This window comes from Pinus tabuliformis, chromosome 7 (genome assembly GCF_031772625.1).
Source record: "Pinus tabuliformis cultivar Carrire ecotype Pingquan chromosome 7, CPIR1, whole genome shotgun sequence".
Taxonomy (NCBI): Eukaryota; Viridiplantae; Streptophyta; class Pinopsida; order Pinales; family Pinaceae; genus Pinus; species Pinus tabuliformis.
Window position 1 is genome coordinate 312,597,507 of NC_142293.1, and position 23,158 is coordinate 312,620,664.

The 23,158-nt window shown below is 44.2% G+C and overlaps 1 non-coding gene and 2 pseudogenes across 1 annotated transcript; all 3 read left to right on the top strand.

The window, feature by feature from the left end:
- Window positions 1–7,155: 7,155 nt before the first annotated feature.
- LOC149247121 (5S ribosomal RNA) lies at window positions 7,156–7,274 on the top strand (annotated as a pseudogene).
- Window positions 7,275–7,986: 712 nt separating this feature from the next.
- LOC149247122 (5S ribosomal RNA) lies at window positions 7,987–8,105 on the top strand. Its single transcript, XR_016267384.1, has one exon. It is a non-coding gene; the product is annotated as a 5S ribosomal RNA (ribosomal RNA).
- A 710-nt stretch (window positions 8,106–8,815) lies between these two features.
- LOC149247123 (5S ribosomal RNA) lies at window positions 8,816–8,934 on the top strand (annotated as a pseudogene).
- Window positions 8,935–23,158: the final 14,224 nt, after the last annotated feature.

Here is a 23,158-nt window from a genome sequence, read left to right on the forward strand (position 1 = left end):
GCTCAAGAAAACAGTAATCCGTGTCTGCTAAGAGAAGAGTGGTTGCAGTGATATTTGTATACAGACAAACACAAAGTTGTCTTTGGCTCTTTTCCGTGTGAATTATATGAATGGTTGGCTAAATTGGCGGATGGAACCTACCTAGAAGCTGGATAATCCTATTGTGTGGAATCCAGATTTAATGAAGCGCCTAGAAGGATAAGAATACAAGGTTGCAAAGGCTATTGATTACTGGATCGATAGTACTTTTGGTGTATTTATCACTGAGTTCGCAATTGATACGCCTGTCAGTTATAGCGAAGCTGAACGTCAGTTTTTCAAAGGACCAAAAGGTAAGTATTTGAAGTCTCTGAAAACTTGGATCAAAATGCTATTGTGCGAGAAACATGTTATGCCACTAAATTGATGTTCAAAAGAGGCTTGACGGGAGCTATGCGAAGTGGGAAACAATTCAGAAAAGATCTAGATACAATTACTGAGTACATTCCTCTGTTGGGAGCATCTGATAGTGAAGAAGAAAGTAATAGTCCAAAGACACCCAGAGTTGTGCCGTAGTCAGTAGATCAGGGCGCTGCGGGAATTCCACCTCCACCTCACACACTTATGCCTCCACCTCCACTATTTAGTATGGAGAACACTATGAAGATGCCTATATTTAGGGGTATGGGGACATAAGACCTTGATCAATTCTAGTTTGTAGTAGATGTTGTATGGAAATCACAGCAGATAACTAATGACGACATGAAGAGAGTGCAGTTGGTCACAACATTGCAAGATAGGATGTTGACTTGGTATATTAACTACATTATGACTAATCCAACTACGTCATTGAAAGACACAAAAGATGCGCTGAGTAACGAATTCAGAAAGCCAAATTCACAAGCACCATGTGTGATTGAGGTCAAAGAAATTAAGTAGAAGGCGGATGAATCTGCATGGGATATTGATCAAAGGTTGAAATGTTTGCCATAACAAGCTAATCTATATATTTCAATGAACAACATAAGGAATGGTTTATTGCTACGTTGTTGCCTCATTTGAGATTACCATTGTCACAGCGGAAGATTGGATCGCAGGGTGAAGCGCTAGAGATTGCTATGAATTTAGAGGCTTCGCCTATTCAGGATACGAATCTAGGAGTGCAGCAGATTGAGACACAGCTAGCTAGTCAGCACATGGATTTGGAGGATCTCAAAAAGGGAAAAGAGGTAAAAAATGAGACTCGTTCTGAAGTGTGGTGCTTAAAGTGCAAAGGAAATGGTCATGACAAGGATCATTTCCCAGTATATTAGAACTATCTAGTCGGAGGAGGTCCTAACCCCTTAAATCCATAAACTTACGTTGGATCAAGTAATGGTGTAATGCCATGGTGCACTATTTGCCAAATAACAAGAAAACACTCAACTAATAATTGCCATTTGTTGCAGAAGTTCGTACAGACTCCCAACAACTATTCTGTAATTTTTGTAAGTCTGTAGTCCATCATGAGCGCAATTTTCGAAGCTACGGGTTAATGATGGACATAACTCCGACATATAGAGTACAAGCTGAGACACGTCCACAATAGGATGAAGGCGCACCTGTAGTGTGCGAAGGATTCTAGGGATGAGGAAGAGGAAAATGGGAGGAGTTGGAAGAGGTCGCAGACATATTATTTGTTACAATTGTGGGGAACCAGGCCACTATGCGCGATATTGTCAGAACCCGACACACCCCTCTTGTTAATATTGTCGATAGTTTGACCACGTAATAGAAGATTGTCCTATACTCATCACAAAGATGCAAGAGAAGAAGAACCAGCAGCCCACTCAGAACATCTAGATGATGAGGTCAAAACTGCGGAGGATGGCCCAAGTGTTAATATAGTTACGTGAAGCGGTATAGCTACTAGGGAAGATAAAGCCACAGGGAAAAAACCAAAAGAGAATCCATGGGTGCATAGGGCTACTGACAAAGATATTGAATTTGATTTGCGTAAGGCAAAAGAAACATTTATGTAGGCGAATCAAAACTTTCTGGATTCAGGAGCTTCCACATCAAAGAATCACTCACACTGGGAAAGACGTGAACAGAGGTCATTGCTGCGTAGGACACAGATCCCTCAGTATTGAAATCCTTCTTGCAAACCTGCATGAAGCTCTTAAGGGACCAAAAAGCAGTAGAGGGACTGCAAGATTGAATAGAACACTGTGCTGGCAAGGGTAACCCGCTACCTGAATAGCGTGCAATACATAAAGTGGACAAAAGTAAGAAAAGGACTGGTCGAGAGATGAGATTGACTGCACAGATTGAAGAATTTGAAATGGACCAAGTGATCTTAGACTTGGGATCTGATGCGAATGTTTTGCCTAAACAGACCCAGGAAAGAAGGGGAAGCCAACGCTACAGTGGTTCCCAATTCAACTGTGAATGGCGAACCAACAAAATATTATTCCTACGGGATGCCTACATGAAGTCATTGTAGATATTGAAGGGGCATGCGCTATAGCTGATTTTGAGGTAATCGAAATAGTGGATGATATTAATCCCTACCCGACGCTGCTTGGAATCAATTGGGAATTTGATATGAATGCAGTCATCAACCTGAAGAAGCGCAACATGACATTTGAGAAGAAGGAACTAAGAGTCATTGTTCCATTGGATCCAACCGAAGGTGTATGGTATACTGAACCAATCCGAGATTACTATGAGGAGGATGATATTGAACAGATCTATAAGCTTATTGCGTGGAACAAGGATTGGATCAATCCTACGACGGATGGAATAATTACTTGGGAAAAGGACAACTCCTGCAACTCGGATTCAGATGAGGATCTCGAGCATTGGAAAAATAGATTGCATGAAGTATCAACGCTGTGATGCAACAGAATTACTAAATCACTCGGTGTATATCCACTGAGGTACGCAATTTACCATATTATGATGGCTTAGAAGATGTAAATTTGTTTCTTGATAAATTTGAAAGGGATGTACCAGAGGAGCATCGGTTCTAGGAATTGAACATCGCGTTGAGAGCTACACCTGCCAGATGGTGGGGTACACATAAGGACAATTTTGTAGACTGGAAGGAGTACCGAAGGATGATGAAGTTGCGATTTGGCTATGCAAATATCTGTATTACTGAAAAATATACAGGGAAGGATGATTTGCGTGACCATTTGGCTCGTTGGACAAAAGCATGGAGAGAGGAACCACAGCGTGAATGGGTACATATATTTTGCCACACATTGGATACTATTTTGATGAATTGGTACTTAGAAACAGAGTTGCGACATGGAACCACAGAGTGGGACGTTATGAAGGAGAGCTTTTTGCTAACATTCAGTTTTGAGGATGAATTCGAATGTATTGATGAAGCATTACATGAAATCAAGGCTGCGATATTCAGAACACCTGTAGAGCCTATTACATGGATATAACTTGACTTGAGTACACAATTGCGCCATGCTCTAGAGTGCTACAATGTTACCACAAAAGAAGGTGAGGAAGATCCCATGAATATCAGTATCCCTGATTCAGAAGGACAACGTGAACTCGTTGGGCTTGAGGTAGAGGTTCCTAACATTTCAAAACCATTAAAGACCAAGAAAGAGAACATTGGGTCAGATGCGCAACCGAAGTTCGTGAATATAGGCGAATACTGGGACGAGGACACAATTTACAAAGTTGCGGAGTTCTGACGTGAATATCAGGACTTGTTTCCAATAAAGTTCTCTAATCTAAAGGGGATAGTAGGTGATCTGGGTGTTATGAAGATCAATCTGAAGCCAGATGTGAAGCTGGTAAAGCAGCGCCCATACCAATTGAATCCTAAATACAAAGAAAAGGTGTGCGAAGAGCTAGATAAGATGCTCGCAACAGGGATTATTGAGCCTATAGAAGAATCAAACTGGGTTAGTCCTATGGTAGTTCAAGAGAAGAAGACAAAGGGTGAAATCAGGATCTGCGTAGATCTAAGGAAGTTGAACAATGCTTGTGTACATGATCCATTCCCAACGCCATTCACAGATGAAGTATTAGAGAATGTTGGCGGTCAAGAAGCATTCTCTTTTATAGATGGGTTCTCAGGATATCACGAGATCAAGATCACGCCAGAAGATCGAAATAAGACTACCTTCGCCACAGAATGGGGCTCTTTTCAGTATATAGTTATGCCCTTTGGACTTAAGAATGCCCCTGCAATCTTTTCTAGGGTGGTAGTCACAACCTTTAAGGAATTTATTCACAAGTTTTTGGAGGTCTACTTTGATGATTGGATGGTGTTTGGGTTAGTTAAAAAGCATGTTTCAAGTCTTCGCCTAATGCTGGATACTTGTAGGAAGTATCAGATCTCCCTAAATATGAAGAAGTGTATATTTTGTGTACCATATGGAATACTTTTGGGCCACGTTGTTTGTAAGCAAGGGTTGATGGTGGACCCTGCTAAAATTGTGGTGATTATCAATTTGGATCCCCCGAGGAATGTAAAACAATTGCGCGCAACATTGGGCCATATAGGATACTATAGAAAGTTCATTAAGGCATACACGCATATCACTGCGCCCATGGAGAAATTATTGAAGAAAGATGCGACATTTTGTTGGGATGATGATTGCCAGAAAAGCTTAGATGTTTTGAAGGAAAATATGGTTACATCACCTATTCTAGTGTTCCCCGATTGGAAGAAATAATTTCATGTACATGTGGATGCGTCTTGCATAGCATTAGGAGCAGTTTTAACCCAACCAGGCACAAGAGATATTGACCATCCGATTGCATTTGCGAGCAGAAAATTGTCTAAGGCGAAGAAGAATTATTCAACCACGGAGCGCGAAGGGTTGGCGATGGTATATGCGCTCCAAAAGTTCAAGCATTATTTGTTGGGTGCGCACTTCAAAATGTATACAGACCATTCAGCTTTGAAGTACCTGGTCAACAAGCCTGTGTTGGGGGGGGGGGGGGGGGAATTTGTAGGTGGTTACTGCTATTTCAGGAGTATGACTTCGAAGTAATTGTGAAGCCAAGAAGATTAAATGCTAGACCCGATCACCTTTCGCAGATTGAGAATGGTGAAGAACCTACAAGTCTTGATGAAGGATTGCCTGATGCGCAGCTCTTTGCTGTGCGCGTTGCAGATGAACATTTTGCGGATATAATCCAATTCTTGTCTACGGGTGTAGCTCCTGAAGGATATATGATGCAACAAAAGAAGAAATTAGTGGTCAGGGATGCATGTTTCTCCGTAATTGTAGGGCACTTATACAAAATGGGGACAAATGAAGTTCTGCGCAAGTATGTACTGGAGTATGAAAGACAAAGTATCCTCGTTAAAGCACATGGAGGAGTTGTTGGAGGACATTATACTGGAAGAGCCACTGTGCAGAAGATCCTAAGAGTTGGGTTGTGATGGCCAACTGTACACAAAGATTCAAAGTAGTATTGTAGGGTTGGCGATGTCTGTCAAAGGGCTAGGAAGCTATCACAAATGGATGAATTGCCTCTGAACCCGCAAGTCTCGTTATAGGCATTCAACAAATGGGAAATAGATTTTGTGGGACCAATTCAGACACCGGGAAGGAAGATAGGAGTGTACTGCATCATCACGATGACATAATACTTGACCAGGTGCGCTGAGCCGCAGCCCGTGAAGGATTGAAGCGCAACTACAACTGCGAAGTTTATATTTGAGTACATTTTGTATAGGTTTGGCTGTCTTAATATTTTGATGAGCGACATGGGTTTGCATCTCCTGAATGAAACAATCGTTGCTTTGCTAGAATAATTCCAGATGTATCATCAAAAAAGCACACCATACCATCCTCAAGCAAATGGAACAGTTGAAGCTTTCAATAAGATCTTGGAGAATCCTTTGACGAAGGTCTGTAATGTGAATAGGAGCGATTGGGATGTGCACATACCAGTTGTTCTTTGGGCATATAGAACTACATGTAAGAAATTCACTGGACATACACCAATTCAACTGGTTTATGGACAAGAAGCGGTGATGCCATTGGAATACATGGTGCCAAGTTTGAGGATTGCTGCAGTCCCGGAGATGGCAGATCGAGATATAATGGAAGAAAGCCTCGCTTAGATACTTGAGTTAGAAGAAGATTGTTTCTTAACAAGTTTTCATCAACATGTCGAGAAGGCTAGAGAAAAGGTGTGGCATGATCGCCACATTAAAAACACACCTTTAAAAATGGAGATCTAGTGCTAATGTATGATAACAAATTTACTAAGCTCCCAAAAAAGTTTCAGATGTATTGGATGGGACCATACATTGTCAAGGAGATTACAGATGGAGGTGTAGTTCAGCTCGCGAAGCTGAATGAGGAGCTATTTCCAGGAAAAATCAATGGGATTCGGTTGAAGTTGTATAGGGGTGATCCCACCCTTGCGCGATGATTACATGGATGCAGGACAAATTTAGTACTCTAGGCAGTTGGAAGGAAGTGCAGGACAATAAAATACTCTGCCAGGAGAAAAGTCTGGTGAAGAGATTAGGTTGCACGATGGTTAGGAGAAAGGCGCAGAGGAGAACTCTGCAGTTAAGCACGCTTGGGCTAGAGTAGTACTGGGATGGGTGACCTCCCGGGAAGTCCTAGTGTTGCACCCTCCCCCCTTTTTGTGCGGCTCGATGGAGCTAGTGGATGTGATCCTCGCAGGCACGATCGTGTCGACATTAATGCGGAACTCCGCGGATAGGTGCGCTTGGCGGAAAATTGGATTGTGTTGCGCGTTTATGTCATTTTTACGGCGTGGGGCTACTTGTATATTGATTTATAATGGAACCCCACGAATGAAGAGATCACTCGAGCATTAAGGGGGAAGGGGGGGCCTAACTGAGGGAAATAACGACACGCTTAAGGTTGCTCCAGGAGAAATTCGAGAGCGTGGTTCTGATTTATCATCCTAGTAGGAGTTTGATTTTTGGAAGAACCGCGGATCGTTCACGGAAAGGCCGCGCGCGCTCCACGGAGCGTCGCCGGTGGTCGCGGAACTTACGCCTTTTCCTTCTCTCTCTCTCTCCTCCGTTCGTCCGCTGGCTCCCCGCGGGGCGGGAGGCGCCGCCAAGTCGGGGAAGAGGGCGAGCCCCTGCGCCGAACCGTTTCGGATCGAGGGCCCCGTGGCTCGGCGGTGTCCCTTGAAGAGGGGGAGAGGCAAGATCTTTGCAGGTGCGATCATACTAGCGTCAATGCACCAAATCCCATCAGAACTCCGCAGTTAAGCGCTGTTGGGCTAGAGTAATACTGGGATGGGTGACCTCTCAGGAAGTCCTAGTGTTGCACCCTCCCCCATTTTTGTGCGGCTCGACAGAGCCAATGGAAGTGATCGTCGCGGGCGTGATCGTGCCAGCGTTAATGCGGAACTCTGCGGATAGGCGCGCTTGGCGGCAAATTGGATTGTGTTGCGCATTTATGTCATTTTTGCGGCGTAGGGCTACTTGTATATTTATTTATAATGGAACCCAGCGAATGAAGAGATCACTCGAGCATTAAGGGGGAAGGGGGGGGGGGGCTAACTGAGGGAAACGGTGACACGCTTAAGGCTACTCCAGGGGAAATTCGAGAGCGTGGCTCCGATTTATCATCCTAGTCGGGAGTCGCGAGTGGGATTACAGCGCAATGAAGGCGACACATTGTGGCAGTGGGTGATGAATCTAGGACCATTCGCATCGCTGTAGCAAATATGACACGAGGAGAGTAGGCAAGAGGTTTAAATCATGCACACTTTTGTAGGAGTTCGAGTTTTGGAAAAATCGTGGATTGTTCATGGAAAGGCCGCGCGAGCTCCACGCAGCGTCGTCGGTGGTCGTGGAACTTACGCCTTTTCCTTCTCTCTCTCTTCCCCCCCAGTTCGTCGGCTCCCCGCGGGGCGGGAGGCGCCACCAAAGTCGGGGAAGAGGGCGAGCTCCTGCGCCGAGCCGCTTCGGATCGAGGGCCGTGGATGGGGCCCGTGGCTCGGCGGTGTCCCTTGAAGAGGGGGAGGGGGCGAGACCTTTGCGGGTGCGATCATACCAGCGTTAATGCACCGGATCCCATCAGAACTCCGCAGTTAAGCGCGCTTGGGCTAGAGTAGTACTGGGATGGGTGACCTCCCGGGAAGTCCTAGTGTTGCACCCTCCCCCCTTTTTGTGCGGCACGACGGAGCCAGTGGAAGTGATCCTCGCGGGTGCGATCGCGCCGACGTTCATGCAGAACTCCACGGATAGGCGCGCTTGGCGGAAAATTGGATTGTGTTGCGCGTTTATGTCGTTTTTGCGGTGTGGGGCTACTTGTATATTGATTTATAATGGAACCCCGCGAATGAAGAGATCGCTCGAGCATTAAGGGGGAAGGGGGGGCCTAACTGAGGGAAATGACAACGTGCTTAAGGCTGCTCCAGGGGAAATTCGAGAGCGTGGCTCCGATTTATCATCCTAGTCGGGAGTCGCGAGCGGGATTACAACGCAATGAAGGTGACGCATTGTGGTAGTGGGTGATGAATCTAGGACCATTCGCATCGCTGTAGAAAATATGACACGAGGAGAGTAGGCGAGAGGTTTAAATCGTGCACACTTTTGTAGGAGTTCGAGTTTTGGAAGAACCGTGGATCGTTCACGGAAAGGCCGTGCGAGCTCCACGCAGCGTCGCCGGTGGTCGCAGAACTTACGCCTTTTTCTTCTCTCTCTCTCTTCCCCCTTGGTTCGCCGGCTCCCCGCGGGGTGGGAGGCGCCACCAAAGTCAGGGAAGAGGGCGAGCTCCTGCGGCGTGCCACTTTGGATCGAGGGCCACGGATGGCCCCCGTGGCTCGACATTCTCCCTTGAAGAGGGGGAGGGTGCGAGATATTTGCGGGTGCGATCATACCAGCGTTAATGCATTGGATCTCATCAGAACTCTGCAGTTAAGCGTGCTTGGGCTAGAGTAGTAATGGGATGGGTGACCTCCCAGGAAGTCCTAGTGTTGCACCCTCCCCCCTTTTTGTGCGGCTCAACGGAGCCAGTGGAAGTGATCCTTGCGGGCGCGATCACGCCGACGTTCATGCGGAACTCCACGGATAGGCACGCTTGGTGGAAAATTGGATTGTGTTGTGGGTTTATGTCGTTTTTGCGGCGTGGGGCTACTTGTGTATTGATTTATAATGGAACCCCACGAATGAAGAGATCGCTCAAGCATTAAGGGGGAAGGAAGGGCCTAACTGAGGGAAACAGTGACGTGCTTAAGGTTGCTCCAGGGGAAATTCGAGAGCGTGGCTCCGATTTATCATCCTAGTCGGGAGTCGCGAGTGGGATTACAGCGCAACGAAGGCAACGCATTGTGGCAGTGGGTGATGAATCTAGGACCGTTCGCATCGTTGTAGCAAATATGACATGAGGGGAGTAGGCGAGAGGTTTAAATCATGCACACTTTTGTAGGAGTTCGAGTTTTGGAAGAATCGTGGATCGTTCATGGAAAGCCCGTGCGAGCTCCACGTAGCGTCCACGCTGGTTGTGAAACTTGCACCTTTTTCTTCTCTCTTCCCCCCCGATTTTCTGGCTCCCCTGATCCGAATCGGATCCATAAACGACTGTCAAAGAACTGTGAATAAATCAAGTCAAACAAATCTCGAATGAAATCCAAAACAACAATTGAAAACACCTTGAACCAGTGGCCATGGCAGCCGGCATGGAACGACGAGGACCCCGCTCAACGCACGCTGACTGAGGCCCATGGAGACTGCGCAGGAGGTCGATGTAGCCCCTGGGAACACCGGAATGGGAAAAGGAGTTGATTTTCGATGCGCGATTAGCGCCGTGCTAGGCGGGCAAATAGGGCCAAAACGGAGGAGCCTTAAGCCCTTGGTCACGTTGGGAGCCAGAGGACCATGGGCGGAGAAACGAAAAGCGCCAACGTACGAAGGTGGGACCCACGACCTGGAAACCGGTGGTTTTGATCGGGGCGCCCTTGAATGGTAAGAGGTTTTGGAGGAGAGCGGAGCGATCCCACTCAGCGATCGACGCGTGGCAGTGGAGGTGAGAGAAAAACCGCTGTGATCACGCGTTATCGGTCGAGCAAGTCAACCGCGCTCAACATGCGTATGACGTTGGATCTGGAGGAGCCCAGATCGGACGGCTGAGATTGCGCCCGATAGACAGAAGCGAAATCGACAAGGAATTAAGCCGCGATTTAAGGGGATTTGGAATCCGTTGACCACCACGGTGGAGCAAGAACGTATCCATGACATAATCAAAGAAATGAATCGACGAATAGGCTGGCGCTATTCTGATGGAGACACATGGCTACTTCTCGAGTGTTCACGTTGACACCGAACAGGGAACTCCATGCACACAAGCAGAAGGAGAATCAACGCAGGCGGGAGAGGAATCGAACAGGCATGGAGATCGAATGGCTAAAGCCATGAACATAGACAGTTGAATTGAGAAAGAGAGAAGAGTCCAAGCGACCAAGAGAGACAGTGGATAGTAAACCCTGAGAGAAGGACTGAGCATAGAGAGCAGTAAAGCCAAGCAAAGGATACAGAGGGCCGAGCTGACCACAGGCAGCATCGAGCACCAGAGAGCTTGAAGATTCAAGCCTTCCCATAGAGGAATCTGTCCAGATTGAGCATCACAGTTGGCTCTTTCCACTGTAGACCGAGGGTCACAGAGCTGGTAGGAACAACAAGAGTATGTGAACTCTGAGTGGCTTGGGGAATCCAAGAACCACCCTGCCAAGTAAAATCTGCTTCAGGAGAACTCATATTGAGTCCCTGTATTGTAATTTCTCTGCTGAAAGACACAATAAAAACAAGGCCACCACTGAAGATGGACCAGAGACGTAGCCCTGGAGAATAGGGTGAACTCCTTATTAAAAACTGCTTGTGTCTTTGTGTTGCTTACTGTATTTCTATGCTGTATTTCCATTTATTTTCTGTGTATTGGAAATCTGATCGATCCGTTGTTTCAATAACATAGAACACACACACCAACACATGGGTCTGTAATACCTTTTGTTTAATAAATCTTCAGCTGAGGTCCCTCATAGGGTGATTATCCGATCAAGTGGTATCAGAGTTCTAGGCTGTAAGGTTAGACAAGCTTGTGTTGGTTTAGCTGTGAATGCTCACTAGATCAAAGCTAAAATTAGGAGAAGGAGAGTTGGTGGAAACTAATCTGGAAATTGGGAGAGTCTATTCTCGGAAGACAATGTCAGAAGAAGGTTCTATGGGGCTAGACCTTCAATTCATAGAAAGTTTCCTAGCTATAAAGTCTATGGTAGAAGAAATGTATAGGGACTTTAGAAAGCATAAGGGTGAAGATTCATCAGGCTCTAAGCAAGATAAAGAAGAAGATGAATCTCATTCCCATGACCACTCCAAAGGAAAGGGAAAAGAAGAAATCTTCCCTACACCTCCTAGTATCCCTGTGCATAATAAGAAAGCATCTTTGATTAATTTAGATGTTAAATTTAATTTGCCTATATATGATGGAGAGCTAAATGTTGAAAAGTTGGACAATTGGATTAGACAAATTGATGTGTATTGCAGAGTACAAAATATAGACTCAGACAAGAGCAAGATTCAGCTGGCAAGCCTTCGCCTAGGGGGCACTGCCTTGGTTTGGTGGGAAGGCAGAACCCAAGTTGATATGAGGAAGCATGGTAAGACCATCTCTGTCTGGAGTGAATTTGTTACTGCAATAAAAAAGCAGTTCTATCCATTGGCCTACATGCAACAAGCCATGATGAGTTGGCAAACTATTCGACAGTTGAAAGGGCAAAGTGTACAAGGGTATACTCAAGAGTTTCGAAAGAGAGCATTGATGTTTGGTATTTCATTAGACTCAACAGAAACTCTTTTGAAGTACATTGGTGGTATACACAGCTACATGAGGCATACCATCCTCATGTTTAATCCCACTAGTATAGATGAGGTATCTGTACAAGCTACTCATCTAGAAGCTAGAGGAAAGAATGGAAATCCAAAAGTTGGGGGACCATCCCAACCCACTGTAAGCAAGAATAAGGAGAAAAGAAAGCAGAAGTGGAAAGCAAGGAAGGATAACACTGCATAGAAAGGTAAAACTTCATGCACTCACTATAAAAAGGAGGGGCATGATGATGAGCACTGTTGGATTATGCATCCAGAGCTGAGACCTAAAAAGTCCGAGGGCAAGAAGAATAAGACTGTTGCAGCTATTCAAAAAGATTTGGGGTCAGACTCGGGAGATGAAACAATCATTGCAGCCACAGGTATAAAAGGTAAGAATTCTGAAGCATCTACTAGTAATTCTGCTCAATCTGTCATTGATGAAGAACATGAGAGAAAAAGGCATGAGCTTTTCCATATTCAAGTTGTTTCCAAAAATCAAAAGATTGATACTTTGTTTGATAGTGGCTCACAAGTAAATCTGATTTCTGAAGAAATTGTAAAGAAATTGGGATTAGCAACTACACCTCATAAGAAGCCATACCCATTAGGATGGTTGAATGATAAAGCACAACTACAAGTGACTAGACAATGCAAACTCAAGTTTTCTTTTGGGTCAGCATTTGTAGATGAGGTTGAGTTAGATGTAATTCCTTTGGATATATGTGGAATTGTTTTAGGAAGTCCTTACTTGTATGATAGAAAGGCTATTTTCTATAGAGCCGAGAACAAGTATCTACTTGTTAAAGATGGAATCGAATACTTTGTAAGAGCTCATAAGCTCAAGAATAATTATACTCTCATAAATTTAGGACAGATGAAAAGAATGATAAATTCATGCAAACAGTTCTTACTAATGGTTGTAAAGGAAAAGAAAACTGATAAAACCAATGTATTTGAGGGCTGTAATTCTGATCAGCAAGCTGATATAGAAAATATTGTTTCAGAGTATGATGTCTTGTTTCAAGAACCTCAAGGTCTGCCACCCAAAAAGGGAATAGTACATGATATTATTTTGCAGCAATATGTTCCTTTGCCTAACATTGGGATGTACTGGTTATCTGCTTTAGAGAATGTTGAAATCAAGAAGCAGGTGCAGGAGTTGCTCGAGAAAGGGTTCATCAGGCCTAACACATCACCATGTGGGTCACCAATCGTTTTGGTGAGAAAGAAACATGGCTCGTGGAGAATGTGCATTAATTATCGAGCACTGAATAAAATAAAAATAAAAAATCGTTATCCCCTTCCTCGCATAGATGATCTTTTAGATCAATTGAAGGAAGTTGTTTATTTCACCAAGCTGGATTTGCACAGTGGATACCATCAGTTCAGAGTTGCAGAGCAAGATGCATGGAAGACTGCTTTCAAAACAAAGCAAGGATTGTATGAATGGCTGGTTATGCCTTTTGGCTTGACCAATGCCCCTGCTACTTTCATGAGATTAATGAATGATGTACTCAGACCTTTTCTTGATGATTTTGTTATTGTGTATTGGGATGACATTATGATTTTTAGTGAAACGCGGGAAGAACATTTAAAGCATGTTAAGCAGACATTAGATGTTTTGAAAAGAGAAAAACTTTATGTTAAACTCTCCAAATGTGAATTTGGAAAAACCTCTCTAAATTATTTGGGTCATATAGTAGGGGGAGGTGAATTGAAAATAGATCCCTCTAAAGTGGCAGTCATTGTAAACTGGCCTAAACCCAAGTCTGCTACAGAAGTGAGAAGCTTCTTAGGAGCAGCACAATATTGGAGGAAGTTCATTTCAAATTTTTCCTCAATTGCAGCTCCCTTACATGCTTTGACAGGATTGAACAAGGTGTTTCAGTGGGGAGGCAAACAGCAGAAAGCCTTCGACACCTTGAAAGAAAAAATTAGTACAACACCTGTACTAGCACTGCCAGATCTACAAAGACCATTTGAGATCCAAACTGATGCTAGTGACTATGCCATGGGAGCAGTGTTGACACAGCACGGTAAACCCATATGTTATCATTATGAGACTTTTAATCCTACAGTAGTCAACTATCCTACATATGATAAGGAATTGTATGCATTAGTTCAGAGTGTGAAAAAGTGGAAACATTACTTAATGGGCAAAGAAATAGTAATACATACTGATCATCAACCACTTCAATACCTACACTCCCAAACTAAGTTGCAACAATCAAGAATTATAGATGGATGGGTTTTCTACAACAGTTTCATTTGGTCATCGGATATAAAAAGGGCATACATAACAAGGTTGCAGACATGTTATCTAGACCCATTATAAATGCATCTACCATACTTAAGCATAATTTTGTGCTGCATGAAAGCTACATAGAACAATATGCTCAGGATATGGACTTTAAAGATGTATATGCAACTTTCAGTCAAGGCAAAAGAGTAGAAGAATTGGACTATCATGTGAAGGACCGACTCTTATATCATTGTGGGAAACTCTACATTCCACAAATTGAGAGAGCAAAGAAAATTAGGGAAGCACGCACTTCTCTGATATCAGGTCACTTTGGGGTAAGTAAAACAGTTGCACAGCTGCAAAGGTTCTGCTATTGGCCAAGAATGAGTGAGACAGTTTCTATATATGTAAAGGGGTGTGCTATGTGTGCTAAAAGCAAGCCCAACAACAGAAAACTAGGCTTGTACACTCCATTGCCAGTTCCTTCTCACCCTTGGGAAAGCATTTCCATGGATTTTGTTGGAGGACTGCCTAAATCTAGGAAAGGTCATGATTATCTATATGTTGTTGTGGATAGGTTTAGCAAAATGTGTATTTTGATACCCTGTAGTAAACAGATTACAGCTGAACAAACTGCAAAATTATTCTTTGAACATGTATGGGTTCATTTTGGATTACCCACTTCTATTATATCTAATCGAGACACCCGATTTGTGGGAAAGTTTTGGTCCAGTCTGTGGGAACTAATGGACACCAGATTAAAGAAAAGCACAACTGTTACACAGTAATTTGTCACCATCCCTGTTACCCCTTTTTCCGCACATTGGAGGACTTATTCCGGGACCTGTGAGAAGTGACATAACCTGAAAACACTTGCATTGTATCCCCTTGAGTATGTACTTCATATGCCCTGAAGACACCTTCTGCAAAATACCCATAAAAATAGCCCTTTTTCCATTGGCGCGGTTACACTGTGTATCACTCGCGCCAATAGGGGAAATCCTCCAAAGAGGGCGCGCCAGCTGGCGCTCGGTCTCAGAGTCGCAGTCGCGCCAGCCCAGTTGGGTAAAGTTTTTAACAAACAAACTTACGAAGGTTCTTCCTAACCTATTCATGAACTGATTGCATCTTGAGTTAGTTCAGTTGGGCTTAGAATTTCCATAGGAGGGAAGTAGTTCTCCACCACTCATGGAAGCTTCTTATTGATAAAGCCAATCCCATGAATCTTGTGGATGACCCTAACTCCTTCTCCTCTATCTATAAAAGCTTGTCCTTTTGCCTTTGACAAGTTAGTCTCCAAGTTCCCAAATTCTAAGTCCCAAAGTATGAGATTTGCCAAGTTCATGCTACAAGGAGCCTTATTCATTCCCATGAGGCTAAATCTTAAGTGAGGAGATTCTTTTCCAAGTAACCAAGGAGAGAGAGGCTTGTTCCCCATTCCCAACAAGCTTTGCAAGGCATGTGTTGCTGATCACCCAGCCAAAGGAGGATTTGACGTCAGAACTATGGTTGTATTCTTCTTTGTTGTTTATCAATAATAGACGACTATCATTATGGTTCCATTCTTATTGTCTTTGTAATGATGATTGAGTTATATCCTTTCTGACTGATATATAGTTGCATCTATTGGATTTTATGCTTGTATTTGTGACGTTCTTTGCATGTGCAGGTGTCCATTCACGAGGATCATGGGGATTGTGACCAACCGAAGCAAAGGAACGGAAGCGACGACTCTTCTACAAGTACTAGCGTTGGAATCCAGGTAGGCCCTCATCATCGGTCTTTGATTTGCAATTAGGAACCTACGTGTTAGCGTTTGTTTGATTGTTGCTAGACCCCATTTGGGCTAGTAGGGATCGCCTTTGTCTGCAGAGGGGATATACCTCCACAACAATTTGGCGACTCCGCTGGGGAGTTGGATTTTTGTCTTGTTGATTGTTTTGTCTTGTTGTTTGATTTGTAAGCTTTGGACGGAGCCTGAAGTACGGCCAGATAGCCTTCGAAACGCTATTGCTCTGCATTAGCAAAGTAGATCAACACCACTTCAGTCCATTTCCGGTTTGGTTTACGAGCTGAACGGCTTGGAACTTGCCTTGTTTCTTGGTTGTTTCTTGGTTTCTCCTGCTTGACTAGCTTTCTAGGTTGAGTCCCTGTGTTGCTTCTTGCCCCTTGGTGTACCTGGGTACTATTGACTTAGTTTTGGCTCGTTTGTTTTTTATTTTTCCATAGCAAACTCGGCTGGCGCTCTTTTATAGTGTTACAGTCGTGCTAGTTGGCGCACGTTGCACATTGACAACCCGCGCCAATACCTGAAAGGTGCGAGTTTCCGCCTGACAATCGCGCCAGGCCTGGGAAATTTTGAAGTTTGCTTGGCAGTGAGCCCTATGAGCTTAGTTTTGTTCTGGGTACCTTTTTTAGACTACTTGAGTGTGTTGGAGTGTGATTTGACTGGCTTTGATCTTTACCCTTTGGGTGTTTGCTTTTTTTCTATCGATTTCACATTTCTAGCCCTAGGGCATCTAGTGGCTTTGTGTGTCGAGCCTTCCTCAGGTGTTTTGATCTTCCAGTGGTCCAGTAGATTCTTTGATTACTCCCTTGCACTTGTCTGGTGGTTGTAAATCGTTTTGTTGCGTTATTTGGGTGACTTTCTTTGTCTTCACTTGAATTCTGCTTCGTCTCACTTTGAGCCTAGATTACACGACTCATTGGTCTCTTTGGGACTTTTATTGTTCTTTGGAGGTTTTCTTGGTGATTTAGGGATCTGAATGTGCTTGTATTGAGTAGAATTTGTTTGTTATCATTTCTCAAAGTTTGTTTAGTGCATTTTGCCATCAACATAAAAGAAAAAATCTCTTTTGCTTTGTATTAGTTAATGAGAATTAGAACTTTTCATTTTGATTAGTGATTAGTGATCTTAAAGAAAAGTTTGTTAATTTCCATTAGCTGCATTAGGGAAGTTCTTTGTTGTTTTGTGATCATTTCGTTTGCGTGAAAGCTCTCAAACCCTCTCGTAACTAGCATTCATCGAATGAAATGACATATTTTGGCATATAGTTTGCATTTAGGGAATTTTGAGAGATTACATACGGTAAGGCCTGAAAACTGAAACCTAATACAAGATCAACTTTAAAATGAATTGAATGAATCTAACAACGCATTGGAACATAACGCACACATTTAGAGGTCTAGGCTAGAGACGTGCTCCAGCGTCGTTAAACCTAGTCACTTTTGTTTCACTCAAGGTTGGGTGATTCCTCCTTCCGTGACTCAATAGTGGTCTAGCACGGATTTGAGCTCCCACGTACCATCGAGTATATGGGGAGACCCCACTAGGTTATCATCCTTTATCCATAGGAAGCCGTGTCTGCCGCCTTACAACCCGTAACGCACCGAACACAACATTCGGGAAGATTGACTGCCGTACGGAAAGTCCTTGGTTTTCATATGATTGCCAAGGTGTATATGCAGTTTTACGGATTGTCTGGTAAACCTTTTGCCTAGTTCTCCAGAGTAGTCACTTTTGATCCTTTTCAGACTCCCTAAAAGAAAAGGCTCATCTGAGCATTTGTCACTTCGGGATCATGAAACATTCGAAGGCGACTAGAGTCATCTTTTTGTCTTTTTCTCGGCTCTTAAAAAATGAAAAGGTCAAGTTATGTCCTTGCGTCTTAAAATTTATTCGGCCACGATTCACATTTACCCAGTTAGATCTTGTTTGCGTTAGTTTGAGTAGGGTTATTTCTCGTTTGTGATGGCAACTTTTCCGGAGTTTACCAACCCAGGCATCCCCTCTGATGGGAATCCTAGTCATTTCCCTCCTTTTGGAAATGTTGGTGCTCCTTACATGGCAATGTTGTCCCTTCCTGGGTTAACTGTTGGGTTGCCTGTTTGGTTGTTCTCAACCTCTCTGGTCCCTACCGTCTCAACTGCTGGTCAATCAGTTCCTCCACCCGAACAACACCATGTTGATTCTAAGGTGGACCTCTCCCCTTCTTCACCGGTTTCTGCGTCTTCATCTTCTACTTCGCCTGGTGAAAGTCTGGATTCAAGTAACCAGGTGGCTAAGAAGAAGAAGAAGAAGAAGAAGAAGTCTCCTAAGCGAGAGGTTAAAAGTACAACTCAAGTCGAGCCACCTTCTGCTCCTTCGCGGAAGGTCAAATTTCCTTGTAGATTGTGCAAGGATGACCATCTTCTTCGTGATTGTCCTGGCATTCCCAGGATCCTTGAAGTATGGTCTCACAATCTGGCTCGTCCCTCATCGTCCTTTAAAGCTCATGGCGATGCCACCCTATCAACTGACAACATTCAGAAGAAAGGGAAGATTCGAATCCCCTGTAGACTATGTGAAGGCAATCATCCCCTTCACCTTTGTCCGCTCATGGATAAAGCTTCCGCTGTTTTGGAAAGTCTTACAGCTTCTTCACCCCAACTTCCTGTTGGTTATCAGAGGCTCTCTTCTGACCCCCTCCTTGTGGACAAAGAGATCAACTTAGATTCTTCTCTTGTCTGTCCTCCTCCTTCCGAACCTGGCTGTGCCAAGCCTGCTCCAGACCAACCATTGGTCGGAGAGAGTGTCGACTTGGGTTCACAACCTGTTGATTACTCTGTTCCGGAGGAGCATCATGATTCTACTGCTCATGTTCTTCTCGTCTCGTCAGATTCTCCTGAGTCTCAGAATGACCCTCCTATCCTCGCTGATCAAGAGGGTCCTTCTTCGTCTCCTGTAGCGCAGGGGGGCAATCATACGATTCCCCCACCAAGTAGTTTGGTCGCTTCCTTCGACTGGAATTACTTGACTGCTTTCCGCCTTCCCTCGCATGTGCCTTTCCAGATTACAATACTTGCCTATGATAAGGCAGTACTTGGCACTATTTTGGATGAAGGTGCGTCTGTCAGTCTTATGCCGTCCACTACTTGGCAAGCTTTAGGTTCCCCGCAGCTTGGGCCGGTCGCACAGAATCTGTTAGCATTTGATGGGGGAACCAGTCAACCTCTAGGGGTCCTCCCAAAATTTCCTATTACTTTGGGAGGCAAAACCGTCTATATGGACGTGCTGGTTGTCCAAGGTGCTTTAGATTTCAGTCTTCTCCTTGGTCGTGACTATGTTTATGCCATGGGGGCCCTTGTCTCTTCGCTTTTCCGTGTGGTTTGCTTTCCACACAACGGAAGAATCGTGACTATAGATCAATTATCGTTCTTTAGTCCCCCGGTGCCTCCTGCGCAGCTGCCACCCCCTCCTGGTTTTTATCCACCAGTTGTGTCTGCCCCACCGCAGGTCAACTACGTGGCTACTTATCCCATGCCTGTATCTAGTGATGATGCCGTCGTGCATGATGTCCTGGGGGCATTGGACCCTAACTTCCAAGATGTTGTCTTTCCACCGGGAGTGACACCCTTGGAAGCAATGACTTCCTGTTCATTATGATGAAGTTTGTTCGGAGCATAGTTCCTTTCCTGTGTCAAGCTCCTTAAAAAATGAAACTAGGTCTGGTCGGAGCATAGTTCACTTTCCTATGTCAAGCTCCTTAAAAAATGAAACTAGGTTTGGTCTGGTCGGAGCATAGTTCACTTTCATATGTCAAGCTCCTTAAAAAATGAAACTGGGTCTCGTCGAGCTTAGTTCCTGATCTTGTGTCAATCTCGTTAAAAAAATGAAACAAGGGTTATGAGGATAGTTCTTTTACTGTGTCAACCTCATTAAAAAATGAAACAACTCCCTTTCCTGATCGAGTCTTTTGATTAAGATCTCATAAAATACCAGTCGAGTCTTTCCAAGATCTCGAAAGTGAACCTTCATTCCATCCACTTTGTTGAATGTAATGAAGCTTGGGGGGCATGTACCTCGTTTTGTGTCATTATGCCTGGGGGCATGCGAACTCATAACAAGCATAGTTTTTCGTTTCAAGCTTGTGTAAACATGAAACCGAATCCAAGCAGAGTTCTCCATGGTTCAAGCTTGTGTAAAAATGAACCCATACCCATTTTACATCTCGTGATTGTTGTCTTTATCTGCTAAATTCTACTAGATGAGCCTTGGTTGTTTTCATTCCATCGCCACCATCTCTTTGGCCGATCATATGCTTTCACTTGGTTGTTTTACCTTTCCTGAGGGACCGCAGTTATGAGTGGTTTTGTTAGCCAGCCTCTTGACCATTACATGTTTTGAGCAGTTCCACCATTGTCGGAACCAGTTGCTACCCTTTATACCACTCGTTCCTCTAGGATGAGTCACCTTTAAGCTCTTTTCTGACTCGTAAAATATGAAAAGATTGCCGAGTATTTTCCCTTTTTGACTCGTTAAAGAAAATAAAAATGGAGGTCTACTTTCAGCTCTTTTCTGACCGTCTAAATATGAAAAGATTGCCAAGTTATTCCTCTTGACTCGTTAAACGTAAATAATAGGCGGTCGTCTTTAAACCCTTTTCCGACCGTGTAAAAACGAAAAGATCGTCGGACCCTTGTTGTTTCAGGTTCGTTAACGGTTACGAAGCGACGTGGTTTCGATCGCTTTTTACTTTTTCAGGTCGAAATCACTACTCATGCAAAGTACTCCTCGATCGTAATGATCGGGTGGTTCTTTCGAGCATTGTTTTATACTTTTTCGGGCTCGAGAGACACAACTTTACGAAAAAGGACACCCCTGGAGTTTTATTTTCTGCTGTCTTTTCAAACTCTCTAAACATGAAAAGACGCCGAGTTTTCCTTTGTCAGACTCGTTAAAAATTTAATGACATCGGATGCCGTCGAAATGATGCCTTTACAAGCATATGCTATCTGCGTTAAGCTTTTTGATAAAAATAACTGGGGTACTCACCAGAAATGGTGGGAAAAATGGAACCACAATCATTGTCGTGTCGGTAGTATGTCGCTCTTGAACATGGCACTTGTTTGCCTTCTTGTCTGGGTGGGGACATCTCATCTTGTTTTTACACTTGCCTCCGTGGGTTTGGGTTATCCTGTTTGACCTCTCATATGCTCATTACCTCGTCACCATGACCCTTGATCATTTGATGTCAAATACTGCCAAGTCCACTGTCGTGCCGCCAATATGTTCAAGAGAAGTTGACCTCTGCAGAATACTCAACCTCCCTCTGATACCTTACACAAAACATCTTATCCTTCTCTGTCTCGTGTCGATGATGTGGGAAACTTTATGGCCCACCTTCGATCAAGGTCACTTCCTGTCGACTTCAGCTCATTATCCAGGAAGTTGACCTAGAGACTCCCTTCAGGTGCCTTGGAGCCTGCATGCCTCAATGGCAGGTTCTTCATGTTCGACGCGAGGCTTTCATCATTGGGCTCCGATCGAATGATTCTAACGGTGTTCGACGCCAGCTCACTGATTCGCACGCCGTATGTTGTACCTATAGTACCTTGAGGACCATTGTCATTATTGGTGGTACCTCTCGCGTCTGTTAACAGTTTTCATCATTGACTGGTAATCAGACGATGTTCTTGCATGTTCAACTTCGACTCCCATATTCGCATGCTTGAACTTGTACTTTGTTCAAGTCGAGATGGAGCGCAAGACCCTGGATTTTGTCTGTTGAGATCCAGGTTGCGATTTTGTGGATTATTATGATCATTACATGACTCATTATCTGGATGGCTGCGACCATGCCTGAGTCTACTTATCGATCCTTACTAGATGGCTGCGCCCATACCTTGGATCTGGATTTTTATGTACTCTGCTATGGATGGCTGCGCCCATACCACATACATCATGTACTTGAGATATCAGTTGTACTTCTTCATGCAGGTTCTCTGGTGGCAGTGTTTTCAGTTGGCCATGTTCTTGTAAAGCATTTCACCCCTCTCTCTCTCTCGGGCTTCATGCTTTAGGGGGCATCTGTTACACAGTAATTTGTCACCGTCCCTGTTACCCCTTCTCCCGCACATTGGAGGACTTATTCCGGGACCTGTGAGAAGTGACATAACTTGAAAACACTTGCATTGTATCCCCTTGAGTATGTACTTCATATGACCTGAAGACACCTTCTGCAAAATACCCATAAAAATAACCCTTTTTCCATTGGTGCGGTTCCACTGTGATCACTCGCGCAAATGGGGGAAATCGTCCAAAGAGGGCGCGCTAGCTGGTGCTCTGCCTCAGAGTCTCACTCGCGCCAGCGCAGTTGAGTAAAGTTTTTAACAAACCAACTTACGAAGGTTCTTCCTAACCCACTCATGAACTGAATCTATATTGAGTTGGGCCAGTTTGGCTTCGAATCTCCATAGGAGGGAAGTAGTTCTCCACCTCTCATGGAAGCTTCTTAGTGATAAAGCCAATCCCATGAATCTTGTGGATGACCCTAACTCCTTCTCCTCTATCTATAAAAGCTTGTCCTTTTACCTTTGACAAGTTAGAGTCTCCAAGTTCCAAATTCTAAGTCTCAAAGTCTGAGAATTGCTAAGTTCATGCTACAAGGAGCCTTATTCATTCCCATGAGGCTAAATCTTAAGTGAGGAGATTCTTATCCAAGTGACCAAGGAGAGAGAGGCTTGTTCCCCATTCCCAACAAGCTTTGCAAGGCATGTGTTGCTGATCACCCAGCCAAACGAGGATTTGACGTCAGAACTATGGTTGTATTCTTGTTTGTTGTTTATTAATAATAGACGACTATCATTATGGTTCCACTCTTATTGTCTTTGTAATGATGATTGAGTTATATCCTTTCTGACTGATATACAGTTGCATCTATTGGATTTTATGCTTGTATTTGTGTCGTTCTTTGCATGTGCAGGTGTCCGTTCACGAGGATCGTGGGGATTGTGACCGGCTGGAGTAAAGGAACGGGAGCAACAACTCTTCTACAAATATTAGCATTGGAATCCAGGTAGGCCCTCATCATCGGTCTTTGATTTGCAATTAGGAACCTGCGTGTTAGCGTTGTTTGATTGTTGCTAGACCCCATTTGGGCTAGTAGGGATTGCCTCTGTCCGCAGAGAGGATTTACCTTCACAACAACAACTTTTCATCCATAAACAGATGGCCAGACAGAAGTAGTTCACAGGACAGTGATCTAGTTACTGAGAGGATATTGTAGAAAACACCCTAAGCTTTGGGATGAACACTTGTGTTATGTGCAGCATGCTTACAATAG